The sequence below is a fragment of the Oratosquilla oratoria genome, chromosome 4 (assembly GCF_046742065.1).
Source record: "Oratosquilla oratoria isolate Oo_2021 chromosome 4, ASM4674206v1, whole genome shotgun sequence".
NCBI classification, from domain to species: Eukaryota; Metazoa; Arthropoda; class Malacostraca; order Stomatopoda; family Squillidae; genus Oratosquilla; species Oratosquilla oratoria.
The window spans coordinates 4,194,956-4,209,127 of NC_134780.1; the positions used below are offsets into that span (position 1 = coordinate 4,194,956).

The window sequence follows — 14,172 nt, forward strand, 5'->3', positions numbered from 1 at the left end:
TCAGACAATGAAATTGAATCCTTTTATGATGATGTAAGTCAGGTAATGGACCAAGAAAAAAAGTAAGTACACGTTGGTAACAGGCGACTTTAACGCTAAAGTGGGGAAGAAGATGAGAGATGAGTCGTGAACGAAGAACGAAATAGACTTCATATTAAGAGATGAGAGCAAGAGCGCTAGCCATATATGTATAAATATATATATATATATATATATATATATATGTATATATATATATATATATATATATATATATAGAGAGAGAGAGAGAGAGAGAGAGAGAGAGAGATTCTGTAAGGTTGACGTAAGTGGAGTAGGAAACACAGGAGTCTTAGTCTGAGTTTATTCCTGACTAGTTTCGCAGGTATGCTTTTTCAAAGCATACCTGCGTAACTAGTAAGGAATAAACTCAGACTAAGACTCCTGTGTTTCCTACTCCACTTACGTCATATATATATATATATATATATATATATATATATATATATGTGTGTGTGTGTGTGTGTGTGTGTGTGTGTGTATGTATGTAACCGTCTAGAGATGACTACCCATACTGTCACGCACCAACGCTGAAGGTACTTGTCTACAAATGGCGAAGCATTTGCTAAATGTAGTCCTGCTCGTTGATTTGAGAAAAGTTACAATGAGCGAAACGATTTATGCTTGTGTGTTTAGCAAATGATTCATTCCTCATTGGTATTTATTCTGTCAAGAAGAGTGCAGTTATTTGCAAGATAGTTGAAAGTTATGACAACAAATAAAGTCAGTCGCTGTCTCACACATCGGCAACGACTTCTTAGCCAGCTCCCTGTGATTATTATACATTTATTCATTCATCTAATTTGCAAGAGACTTACAATTATTTTTGTTCCAAGTTTATATAAAGGTTCCGATTCTGCGTAATTCAGTCGTCGTGGGGAATTAAATGCTCCCACGCTGGTGTTAGAGGGGGATTTTGGATTGAAGATCCATTTGATTGGGACCACAATTGGCAGTAAATTCATGTGGTCTAACTTAATTAATAATAAATACTTTTGTGTGAACATTGTGACGAATGTGGGTAGGAGGTAAACGGAACACGGGCTGAGGGAAATACTTTTATTCCTGACTAGTTTCGCCTGAGTGGCTTCTTCAGAGGAATGAAAAAGCCACTCAGGGGAAACTAGTCAGGAATAAAAGCATTTCCCTCAGCCCGTGTTCCCTTTACCTCCTACCCACAATTAATATTTTATTAATCATAAATACATAAATATTGCTTTGCACGCATACATGAATTCAAGATTGATAAATATTTTATTTATCAAAGTGGATCCATCTCTTTAAGTGGTACATCAAAGGGCGGCCTATTTGTAGCGCGACAAAATAAAATTAAATAAATTTAATTTAATTTAATTCAGAAATAATTTTTGTAATGAAATACAATACAATAAATGAGTAATCATGATAAAATGAAATAAAACAAAATAAGATGAATACAATATAATAATTATAATGAAGAAAAATTCCCACTTACCAGGAAGATAGCCAAAGTGAAAAGACATAACTCCACTCCCATCCACCCTTCCCTCCCTCTCATCTTGGCTCCTCCTGGGTCTGCATCTCACCCATCACCCTGGGTCAGAAGCAATGCAGCAAGACACAGTACATCTACAGAAAGGACACCTCATTTAATCGGCGACCCCCGCCCCCTCTGTTCTTTTATGCAAAAACATTGAAGACGGGGAGAAATCCATTTGCATTTCGTCAAAATATCATTCACACATAACCACTCCTTAACACCACCCCCCGCACTCACTTCCATGCATCACAGCATCATCCATACACAGCCATTCTCCACTACATTATGTCTTCTTCCTTCCTTCCTCAACAGACATCCCCCCACCTGCTCAGCGCTCATTTCATCCTCGGTCGACCTCGCATGTTCACTCCACCCACCTCTGCCTTCCACATTTCTCTTACTAATCTTTCATCACTCATTATTTCCGTATGTCCAAACCATCCCAATATTCTTTCATCCACCCTACCTCCCATCTCCTTTTCCACCCCCGCTCTCCTCCTCACCTCATTTTTGAATTACAATTTTAAAAATGTTGGGCAGTCCAGGTCGTGGACTGGAGGAGCTGGTTCGAGACCTGAGACCTCGATGTCATTTTGTAGTCCCGGGGGACCAGGTCGGGGGCGTGGCTCAGTGGCCGAAGTCTGTCTCTTGGTCGGGGGCAGGACTCGGAGAAGGGTAAAAGCAACCGCCATTATGTCACCGATTGTCTGGGGTGTCGGTCCTCATCGCTCTTGTTGTATTTATCTACTTGTCGCCTGCTCTCCAATTTACGTAACTTCCAATTTGTGTATGGTTCCAACGTGGTCGATATCTTTAATTTCCAATCGTCATACTCACATTTGAAGTAATTGATTGTCCCAGCTTGGGTTATATCACCTCATCTGTCCCAAGCGTTTATGCATACATATGAAGAACTGAATTCTTCATATCTTTTTGGACATTTAGCCTATTTGTTCTCATGACCTCTTAGAGCCCTTCTATCCTTAATTAAGATACCTCTTCTCTCAATATAGTCTCTTCAAAGGGCTGCTCCCTCCATTCTTTCCTTCTGTCGTATTTCATTTGTTGTAGCTGTAGATCAGATGGCCTTACTTGGGGGAAGCTCCCCCAGTGATACAAAGAAAGAGTAGGTTGTGTTGAGGTCTCCATCTTCATGTGGGGTGAGTAGAGTGGATCCTAAAATGGGCTGCCCATATTTGCACTCAGTATACTAACATAAAAACATGATGGAGCAGTGCAAAAGACTATAATGCCACGTCCACACGGTCGAACTCTGCCGGGCAGGCTATGCTCTAACCGGGTAAAGTCTCTAGCTATGATGGTTAGTCGGCCATAACCAGGGGCTGTGAGCAAGTGGTCTGGTACGGTACGATCACCATTGTGCCACACTGTACACTCTATAAACATTCGCGTGCTCTATACAGATCAATTAATGTTACTGTGTCTTGTCGCGACCAGTACGTACTTGATGTGGACATCATGTCCTACTAACTCTGTACCGAGTGGGTCTGTCCGCAACTCACCTTGTGCGTTTGGCAGTGACGTCAAACTTTCGTCCACTGCCGCCCTCTTAATAGCGCTGGAAACTGGCAGTTTGATGGATTGCCCGCTAAAGATGTACTAAGAAGGGCAAACCCCTCGTGCCTAACGGACAGTGCTCGACCGTGTGGACGTTACTTAAGGTCAAATGAGAAGGTTTTGTGTTTATCTTTTGTTATTTCATGTATGAAAATATAAATTAGAAGTTAGAACACTAACATGCACATTTCTAGCATTATATAGTCTTGATTTTATCCAAATAGCATGATCTTATTAGTAAGTGTCTGACAGCAGACAAACTTTTCAATGTAGTTACATTTTCCACCGCTAGGGTACCTGATGACGTCGGTAGTGTTGTTTACATTCTCGGCCATGGCCACGATGGGGATTTCACATCAAGTGAAGATTTATCGGATTTGGATGCCCTCCCGTGTCCCAATGTGGGTACGGTACGAGGATACATGTACGAACCAGTTCGGGTATCCAAACTGACGAAAACATGTCGAGAACGAGGAATCTTCAGAGGAACGCCCAGAACGAGCAGGGAATCAAGGACTGGTATTCACCTTGGTCTTTGGATCACGTGTTGGACTCGTGATCGACAGCTATTTCCCTCCCGAAAGAGAGCTCAGAGCTCGTATGACCGATCTATGGGTAATGCTATGACCTTACACGCGCACACACACACCCAACTCCCCGCCCACGAGAGTCAGAGTAACGACCCGAAGCACAGCGATACCGAAATAATTTCGGCCCTGGGCAGGATTCGAACTGGATACTGCGAGCACTATCGTACTTCCCAGTCCAGCGCTCTACCAACTGCGCCACCGAGTGAGTTCGTCAGAATGCGTTACTGCATGCACGCTATACATACATAAATACACACCAACGATCATACACCTGACCAGACACATGATTTCGTTGGTTTGTCATCAGACGTGCTTATGAAGTTTTGAAGACATGAAATGGTAGGCCTTATTCCCTGCTCGTTCTGGGTGTTCATCCTCTGAAGATTCCTCGCAGTCGACATGTTCTTCGTCAGTTGAGTTTTGTTTGGATATCCGAATTGGTTCGTATATGTATCCTTGTACCGCACCCACATTGGAACACGAGAGGGCCTCCAAATCCGATAAATCTTCTTCACTCGATGTGAAATCCCCATTGTGTCCGTGGCCATGCCCGAGAATGTAAACAACACTACCGACTTCATCGGTTACCCTAGTGGTGGAAAATGTAAATACATTGAAAAGCTCGTCTGCTATCAGGCACTTACTAAGATTGCTATTTGGATAAAATCAAAACTATAAAAAGCTAGAAACGTGCATGTTAGTGTTCTAACTTCTAAATTATATTTTCATACATGGAATAAAAAATAAGCCCAAAACCTTTTCAGTTAACCTTAAAGGCCTACACTAGGCAGTTCCATATCCATTGCCACCTGTCTTCCCTATCCATAAGGTTATCTAATCTTCTTTAAACCAATATTTTCAGTGCTCACTACATGCTTACCAAGTCGATACCATTCGTTGACCACTGTTGGTAAAATAATCTTTGTTTATCTCTTGTCCTGTCACCCGAAGCCCCAGTAGTGACTAGAGGGCTTCGAGGTCACTGTCCTCTGCTCCCCTACCATCACAACCCCCAGGATTTTTATTCGTAAAGGGAAGAATGAAGTTATTTGTTACAGAGTTCAAGGAAGTTCTGACATTGACTATAGTGTTAGTCAATTGCTGTCTTTTACCAATGGCTCCCTGGTAGGGGTCAATCACTGGGAGTACTATGAGGACACATGGAAAGAATGAGTGAAGAAAGATTAGCAAGAAGTGTGGAAGGTGGGAGTGAAATTAAGGGGACAACAGAGGATGATATAGATGGATGGGGTGAAAGGGGATTTGAGCAAAATGGGAATGTCTGTTGAGCAAAGAAGGAAGAAGGCAGGGGATAGGGATGAGTGGAGGATGGCTGTGTTGATGATATTTTGATGCAGCCTGAAGGGATTTCTCCCCATCTTCTCTATTTTCTGCATGAGGGGGCAGGAGGAAGGGGAGGGGGTTGCTGCTTAACTGAAGTAGTCCTGCTATGAATGTGCTGTCTTGCTGCATTGTTTCTGACCCAGAGCTAAGATGAGAAGGAAACGAGGGTCGTGGGATGGGTGTGTGACTCAGCTACTTCCCATATAAGGGTGAAGAAGCCCTTGGTATATACCTGTAGACACAGACGTAGACTATATAGAGGTCAAGAAGCAACAATTAGTCATCTCTGGGGAGAAGAGCCTATCCACCGTCTCCAACCCAATCTCTTGAATGAGAATCACCCATGAGATATAGGATCCCGTTTCCAAGCTAATATCTGACTGGATAGTGTTCCACCAAGTCAAAATATGTTTAACATATACAGTAGTACATAATAAAAGACCAATGTGGAAGAAAAAAATCTACATTGGTATATCAACAGGAGAATTAGCTACTATGGACAATGATCACTCAGCTCTTTTTTGTTAACACGAGGGCAGCTTAAGAATTAACCAAGGGCCCCCCCCAAGTCAGGGCCCTATACTCTTACGATACATGCATAAATGTACAATCAAGTGGGGTACAAAACACACACAGGCACATTCTAAATATCATTTACTAAATAAAATGCATGAATTTTATATTACAAGTTCATTAAACAAATAAGTAATAGCTGTCGAGACTCAACTTGTGTGATACAATTTAAACAATAAAGTTGTAAGGGCATGGGGCCAGGGGCCCCGACAAAACTTTTTTTTCCCCTCCCTAGGGCCCCCGCAGCTCTTAATCCAGCTCTGGATGTCTTCAAGATTGTTTGATATCTATACACTGATCAGGTTATCAAAGGAGCAAGTGCAAGGGTATTGGGAGGGCACATATGAGTTTGGAAAGTCCTAAGGGTAAAGACAGGGAGCCTACAGTCAGACCCGACAAATTATTCCAGATAAGTACAAGGATAGTTGGTTTTATATAGACAAGGGGTGGTCTTCTGATTTAATGAGGGTTTTCCACACCTTCAAGCTGAAGCCCACCCATCCCCATCCAGAATAAAATCTACACAGTATGTCAGTGTTGTAGGGGGGGGGGAAGGTAAAAATAGACAAAAAATCAGACAATAGACACTGCTGACAAAACACGTTTACAAATTATGATGAACTGCCTGTTAAGTGAACTTTGAGAATTATCCCACTATTCTGCAGCATGAGATGGTACCCTTTGTTAGATTGGAAGTGGACATCATTGTTTGAAGAGTGCAGATGATATGGTACTCATGGATACAAGTAATGAAAGATTACAGAGGTAGAAGCAGTTGTTCCTGATGAGTCAGTTAGAACTTCCTGTTGAATACAACTTTGTGCACATAAATGAGACCATAGAGTGGAGATGAATATCAAGATGCTGCAGAGGGTGTGTGTGTGTGTGTGTGTGTATATAAGAGTGTGCGCGCACATGTATGTATTAGGGTAATTGTGGAAATTTACACAAGAACAGAACAATTCATACATTGTAGCAAAAGGAGTTTCAGGATCCTTGGAAAAGTTGCAGAGCAGAAAGCACACATTCCAGCAAATAAAACTAGATTTTTTTTCTACAACACTGTAATGTTCAGTACTGATGTATGGCCCTGAATTACGGACACTAAGTAGCAAAAACTACTAATAAGTAAACTGAGATGATGGTCTGTTGCAGAATACATATGAAGTGCACAAAGCTGATTAATATCGGTAATAAGTTAGAAACTAAAACAGGTAAGATCATAACACATTCAGATGTTTTAGTCACATGGAAAGAATAGTAAATGAGTATACAGTAAAAAAAATTATAATTACAATAACATTAAATAAAAATAATAATAATTAGTCAATGAAGTGTGAGGAATGCTCTAACTAGACCTAGATGCAATGTGTGTGTGTGCATACATGTGTGTATATATGAGAGAGAGCGAGATATGCACATGTAATACTGATGAAATTAATGAAATGAGAAAAAAAAAAAGAAATGTGCACAGAATTAAATAAGTAATATGGATGAGACAAGACTTGAAGTAAAAGATCATTGTGAATAAATAATGAACAATATGGAAGGCTCCTAATTAAGCTTTTCATTACCATTTGTATAGATTTTGTCGTAAATACCAAATTCTGATCAGCTGAGGAACAATCTTGGACTAAATAAAATTTTCTGGTACTCGCTACATTAAAGTGTATGTATACTAAATGTGAGGCAGTTTATTCCTCTGTCTGGGCAAGAATGTTGTTTTCCATGAACAGCATGTGTGCTTACTGCTGCTGGTTTGGCAGTGATGGGCTATCCGGGGGTACCAGGGTGACATCCCCTTGAATAGCCATGAGCGAATTCAACGAATGAATCTTAGCACCTGTCTCGGGTCCCCTTTCATGAAAAATAACGTATCTGACAAAGAAATTACACTGTCTGAGATGTTACGGATGAGACATGAAGAGCTGGATAGGTGTGGATGTGTGACAATCAGGCTCCCTTTGTCTGTCCAGAGAAGAGGTGGCTACTGGATAGTAAAAGGATTGTTTTGCCCATATTCTTTAGGCTACCCTTACAATGCCAGATAAGAGCTGGAGAATGAAAGAGAGAGAAAGAGAGAAAAAAAAATCACTTTCATGCATATATACACATCCACACCAACACATGTACACACAATGATGGTTCCTTGGTCTTGTGGAAAAGGTTTGAGAACAGTCTAGGTAGAGCCATCCTTTGTGTAACTGGCAGAGAGCTGACTGTATAATTATTCCTTTCCCAATCCCCTTTCGACTTGACGTGATTAACAGTTTATACTTTGATGGACATATGACAAATTTAATCTAGCTGAGTGACAAATTCTGATTGATGAGAGGACTGCTCTGTCAAGATCACGCCCTAAATCTACCACTCAACTAAATGAAACAATTTCACATTAGCCCAAACAAAATCTGGAAAGCACTTCCCAGAGTCGCCAGGGTTGAACTGCTGCTGACATCCAAGAAAATTTGCACTGGACTTGCTACTGAAAATGACACACTGTTGATATAACTTTTTAAAGTTCCGGTATCCATTCACAGGGAAACAGAGAACTAAGGTAATGCTCAATACTTCCATTGTACCATAGGGTTGGAGTCCCGCACAACTGGAAGCTACTTTACAATCTTGAGGGCCTCTGCAGTGCTTTCTAGCAATGTAACAGCCTAAATGGTAATTATTCAGATTGAAGTTGTCATCTGTGCATTAAACACAGCTGTGCACTAAACTGTACTTTGTACATACCATTTAAATATGTATATTTCTATTACATTAATACATGCATACACATATACACATATATATACATACATACATACATAAGGTATGTATATAGAAATACTTACACACACAGACACACACACACACATATATGCATACACACATGTACATAAACACAGATTATTATATTTACATACACGCTCATAAACACTCATGGATCTACACTTTAATACAAATCATTGTGTGTGTACATTTACATATGTGTTTATATGTATATATACATATCATATATACATATATGTAAATAAATATATATGTGTGAGTATATACATATAATGTAAATATAAAACTGCATGTATACATTTGTATATGTGCACTCATATGTATAATTTGTATAAACATATACAATGAAAAAATAAAACCACAAACATTTACTCTATCCGCTATTTCTTGCAACTACTGTTCAATATAAGAGCAGTGATGGAACAGTAAAGAAACATTTCTTCAATAAAATAACAAGCACATAGAAACATTTGCTATTCTATAATAATCCCCCATGATTCAAAATTTCAAGTTTACTATCTTCTTTAGAACAATTTGAAAAAATAATGTACAACATTCCTCTTCAACATCATACGGCTTTTCGCCTATCATAATCTATCCTAATAAATGCTGGTCAATAATTACAATTCTGAACTGAAACAAGGTTTTAGAATAATTTACTCTAAATCAGAGTTTGTTTACATAGGCAAAATTAAATGTGACAAAATTCGCGATGCCAACACATCCTTTTTTGTCAAGTTTGTTGGCTACAGTACAATTTGCCATCAAGTACCATGACACGCTGATTCTGATTTTTAGTCAACTCTGGTTTAGTGCTCAAGTAAACCTTGGATGACTACAGTACAATGGTTTGAGTATTGTATACACAGCAGTTATACACACAGGGATGTTACTATTATTCTTTTTTTCTTTCTGTGCACACATCTTTCTTCCATAGTTATAGTTTTATCAGTACAGTATCTATTTGAGCTCCCCCATGCCAGTTTGCACAGCATATTGGTCAGTCAAGAAAGAAGACAAAAAATTTTCTACACTTCCAAAATGGACTAGAACCAATACGCCTATGCCTTTTTATAACAAATGTCTTTAAATCAGGAATTGTTTGTGCAAAACTCGCTCCAAAATTCTCGCATGCCACAAGTTTACAGAAACCACCTTTTTAACAGTAAGTACAGTGTATGGAGTCAAAGTACTCCAAAATGACTCAGCACTTTTTACAAGATGAAATATGTCAGTCTACCACATAACTTCATACACATTCACACACGTGCAAATACGTCATGCACTCGAATGTCACATTTGCTTTTGGACAATTATCCACCTCCGCAAACTAGTACCACCAATGGTACTTTTGACATGCAAGTCAAAAAAATCTCTCTCCTGTTTTTTTTTTTATATGCTGGTGAGGATTTTGGCTGATACAATTAATTCTGCCTGTCACACTACAGGGCCAAGTATACTGGCAAAGACAGTGAAGCAGATGCCTACCGCTACATGAGGAGTCTAGCAATCTTGGTTTCATACAACCTTTGTACCATAGTCAGTTACATCCACATGAAAAATAAAGGTCCTTAGGGAACATCTTTCACACATAACACTAGTTTACAAAGGTGCAAGGCCTCTCATGAAATATAAGGGATAAAATTTTAAAAAAAAAAAAAAAAAAAAAAAAAAATATATATATATATATATATATATATACATATATATATATACATATATATATATAAATAATAATAATAGAAGAAAAAAAATATGAGGCTGTCAGGTAAATCCGAGCTAGAAACTGTAGCCAATCATAAAAACACTCATGCACGGTGCATTCTTTTAGTTCTATCCAGGATGTGGTGGATGGACTATTTAGGCTTTCTGACTTCCTATCTGCACTTGACCACACAAGTAGATTGATATGTCGCATTGAGATCTGCAGCCATTGTCGCCTCATGTGCTGCTACAACCTTGGGGCAAAAATTCTTCTCCTGTCCTTCTTTGTTTGACATCAAATAACAAACACCCACCCCACCCTCAGAGGATAAAATAAAAATAATAATAAAAACAATTATATTAATAACCAAAGATAGAAAAATGACAATAAAATTCACTTTTAAAGAACGGAAGAGCACCTTGCGAGTCTTCTTAATACTTTACATATTCTGTTTAGACTAAATCAATACACTACAGTCAATTACTATTCATTTTTTCCTTCTTTATTTGACTGCTCATTTTGACAAAGTGCTGACTGTGTCTTTCAGTCACTTGGGGTTGTGCAGGAGATTGTGTGTACTCTTGCCACAAAACACTCGCTGGGTGCGGCACACAAAGGAAGTTGAAGCCGTTGCCGAACCCCCACACCTGTTTAGTCAGCCTGAATGATCACCAATATCCATGTGCACAAACTCACACACCACTATTTGCATTACCACCCTGGAAAAGACAAAGGAAGCATTGTGTTAAAAATATCCGAGTCTAAATCTAAGCAGGAAAAGAAGTACAGGTATTCATCTATATATGCAACATACAAGTTCTTCTGACCATCACGCAATTAGAAAATCACTCAAATAGAAAATGAAGTGGACTCCCCTAGAATTACACCTACCATGGATACAGGAAGTGAATGAGGCATGACCTATCTTGTCATGAAAATTAATCTATTTTGCAAATAACCATATACTGTATTAGGAATGAACACATTCTTATTCTACTATAATAATACATACATACATATACCAAGGCTTTTTCCCACTTTACAAGGGAGGTAGCCAAAAAGGGAAAGGCATAAAAACACTCCCACCCATTTCATCCCTAAATACACTCCACACCCCTCCCACCCTTCCTCTCATCTGAGCACCTCCTGGATGACGGGTCATCCCTGCACCCTGCCCACCGCCCTGGGTCAGAAGCAGTGTCGCAAGACACAGTACATCCACAGCGAGGCCGCTTCATTTAATCGGCGACCCCCCTCTCCGTCCCCCTTTGCATATAAGGCGAGGACGGGGAGAAATCCCTTCGGGCTGCGTCAAAATTTACTCACACATACTACCCCACCCCCCACTTCCCCGCCCATTCCTCCTCATGCAATAATAGTAGTAGAAAATGGTGGGAGCAGTTAGTGTGGAGCACAATTTGAAAATGCAGTTGGCCTGGAATGCATATGTGATTTCTAATGTTACACAGCCTGCTCAAGTGAAAACATGTTACTAGAACACACATAAATAGATGAATATCTGTACAATTTTCATCAAAGAAAAGTCAATATCAGAACCCAATGGAAGAGCAGCTCAGCACCAGGCCACTTTGTCTGACCAATCTGGTTGGAGAAAAATTAAATAATGATAACAATTGTTATGAGAAATAGTGACTGGGAACCCACAGTTCTTGTAGGTGGAAATGGTCCTCAAGTCCCCTTATAGCTCTGAGGACCATTGTCTGTGTGGTACCGATGTGTGACTGTTTGCTTGTCATTAACTTATAGTATTAGTAGGGGAGGTAAAGGAGGCAAAGAGGATAGCAGATGTGAAATGGGGTAAGAGTATGACAGAAAATCTTAAAAGTAACAAAAGGATGTTTTGGAAAGAAATTAAGAGAGGAAGCAGAGGCAAATCAAGTAGAGAAGAAAGGGTAAAAGGTGCAGATGGAGAGATGATAATGGAAGAGATGGCAGTAAGGAGAAGATGGGTAGAGTATTTTGGGGAGTTGCCAAATGTGGAGGAAGATAGGGAGGGAAAGGTAGTTGCGGTGGGAAGCGCAAAGAAAATGACAGTGATGCGTGAGGAAAATGGAAGAGAAATAAGGAAACATGAGGTGAAGGCAGTTGTTCAGATGATGAGAGCAGGTAAAGCACCTGGGTTGGACAGATGGCATTGGTGTACTGGCTGGAGTGAGGTTATTTAATGTTTGTTTAAGAGAGGATAGAGTACCAGAGGACTGGAGGAGAGCCTGTATAATTCCACTTTACAATGGAAAAGGGGACAAGTGTAAGTGTAGTGGTTTCAGAGAGATCAGTTTGTTATGTGCAGTTGGGAAGGATTATGGGAGGGTTCTGATTGAGAGGATTAAGACAGGAACAGAGAGAATAATTGGTGAGGAACAGTGTGGATTTAGGACAGGTAGGGGTTGCATGGATCAGATTTTTGTGGTAAGACAAATATGAGAAAGCTTTAGGAAAAGGTAAGGATGTTTTTTGGGCTTTTATGGATCTGGAAAAGGGTTATGACAGGGTAGACAGGAAGGCAATGTGGGAGGTATTGCAGATATATGGGAGAGGAGGAAAGTTGTTAAGAACAGTCATGAGTTTTTACATGAGTAGTAGAGCATGTGTCAGAATCAGAAATGGATCGAGTGGTTTGAGGTAAAGGTGGGACTTCATCAAGGATGTGTTATGTCACCTTGGCTGTTCAATTTATACAGTACTCGACAAGAAAGTACGGACGGGGCTGCCATCATTCGTACTTCTTTGTCCAAAATGGAAAGACCCTAGCAGGGGGGTAAATGATATGGACAAGGAAGTGCGAATGGACAAGTGGGCAGAGCTAAGGGTAGGGTTTATGACGCATGCTATCAATCAACCCTCAGTTGCCTCTTAGCCTTCGTGGGGGGGCTTTTTGTTCCGTGAGTGTTCTGGTGATGCCTTCTAGGCAGTCAGTGTTTTTTGCAGTCAGAAGTGCTTTCTAGCCTTAATATGGGCAAGAACAAATATTTATCACAAGAGACAATAACCCAGATCATAGCTTTACATATATTTGGTCACCAAAGGAAATAATAAAGCAGGTTGGGGTTGGCAAGACGTCTGTGTGCAAGTGGGTTGCCATTTTTAAGAAGGAAGGTGGCTGTGACACACCAGGTTACATACATACATACATATACCAAGGCTTTTTCCCCCTTACAAGGGAGGTAGCCAAAAAGGAAAAGGCATAAAATCATTCCCACCCATTCCATCCCTGAATACACTCCACACCCCTCCACCCTCCCTCTTATCTTAGCACCTCGTGGATGACAGGTCATCCCTGCACTTTGTCCACTGCCCTGGGTCAGAAGCATTGTCGCAAGACAAAGCACATCCACAGCAAGGCAGCTTCATTAAATCAGCGACCCCCCCCTCCGTCCCCCCATTGCATAAAAGGAGAAGACGGGGAGAAATCCCTTCGGGCTGCATCAAATTTTGCTCACACATACTACCTCACCCACCATCCACACGCCCATTCCACCTCATGCATCACAACATCATCCATATACAAACATTCTCCATTCACCCCTGTCTTCTGTCCTCTCCCGTCCTTCCTCAACAGACATTCCCCTCTTCCCCAAAGCCCCCTTCACCCCATCCATCCACCTCATCCTAGGACGTCCCTTCATGTTCACTCCCTCCACATCTGCCTTCCATACCTCTTTTACTAGTCTTTCTTCACTCATTCTTTCCATGTGTCCAAACCATCCTAATACTCTTTCATCAACCCTATCTCCCAACTCCCTTTCCAGGTCCTGGAGCTGCAACGTCTACGTCGTGGGACCACCCCCCAACCCCAAGAGTTGGGGGCCAAACAGCAGCAACTACCCCTGGCCATCAGCTCTACGCAGATGGCACCGATCCCCAAGGAGGAGCTACGCCTACCTGGGGGAGTACCACAATCCTTTTTTTCCAACACACAATGTTACGTTTTTTCTGCACTGAGGGGTCATTTTCCGGCGATCACCCCTCTTCTTCTACTTTTAGCCGGAGATGTAGAGAGCAATCCTGGGCCCACCACAAAA

The 14,172-nt window shown here is 40.7% G+C and overlaps 1 protein-coding gene across 1 annotated transcript in view; it reads right to left on the reverse strand.

Moving 5' to 3' along the window:
* Positions 1–5,709: 5,709 nt before the first annotated feature.
* Dd (CTD nuclear envelope phosphatase 1-like protein dullard) overlaps positions 5,710–14,172 on the reverse strand; it is a 32,275-nt gene continuing 23,812 nt past the window's right edge. The window contains exon 6 of the mRNA XM_076183434.1: positions 5,710–10,848. The gene's annotated coding sequence lies outside the window, so the exon portion shown is untranslated. The remainder of the gene's footprint in view (positions 10,849–14,172) is intronic.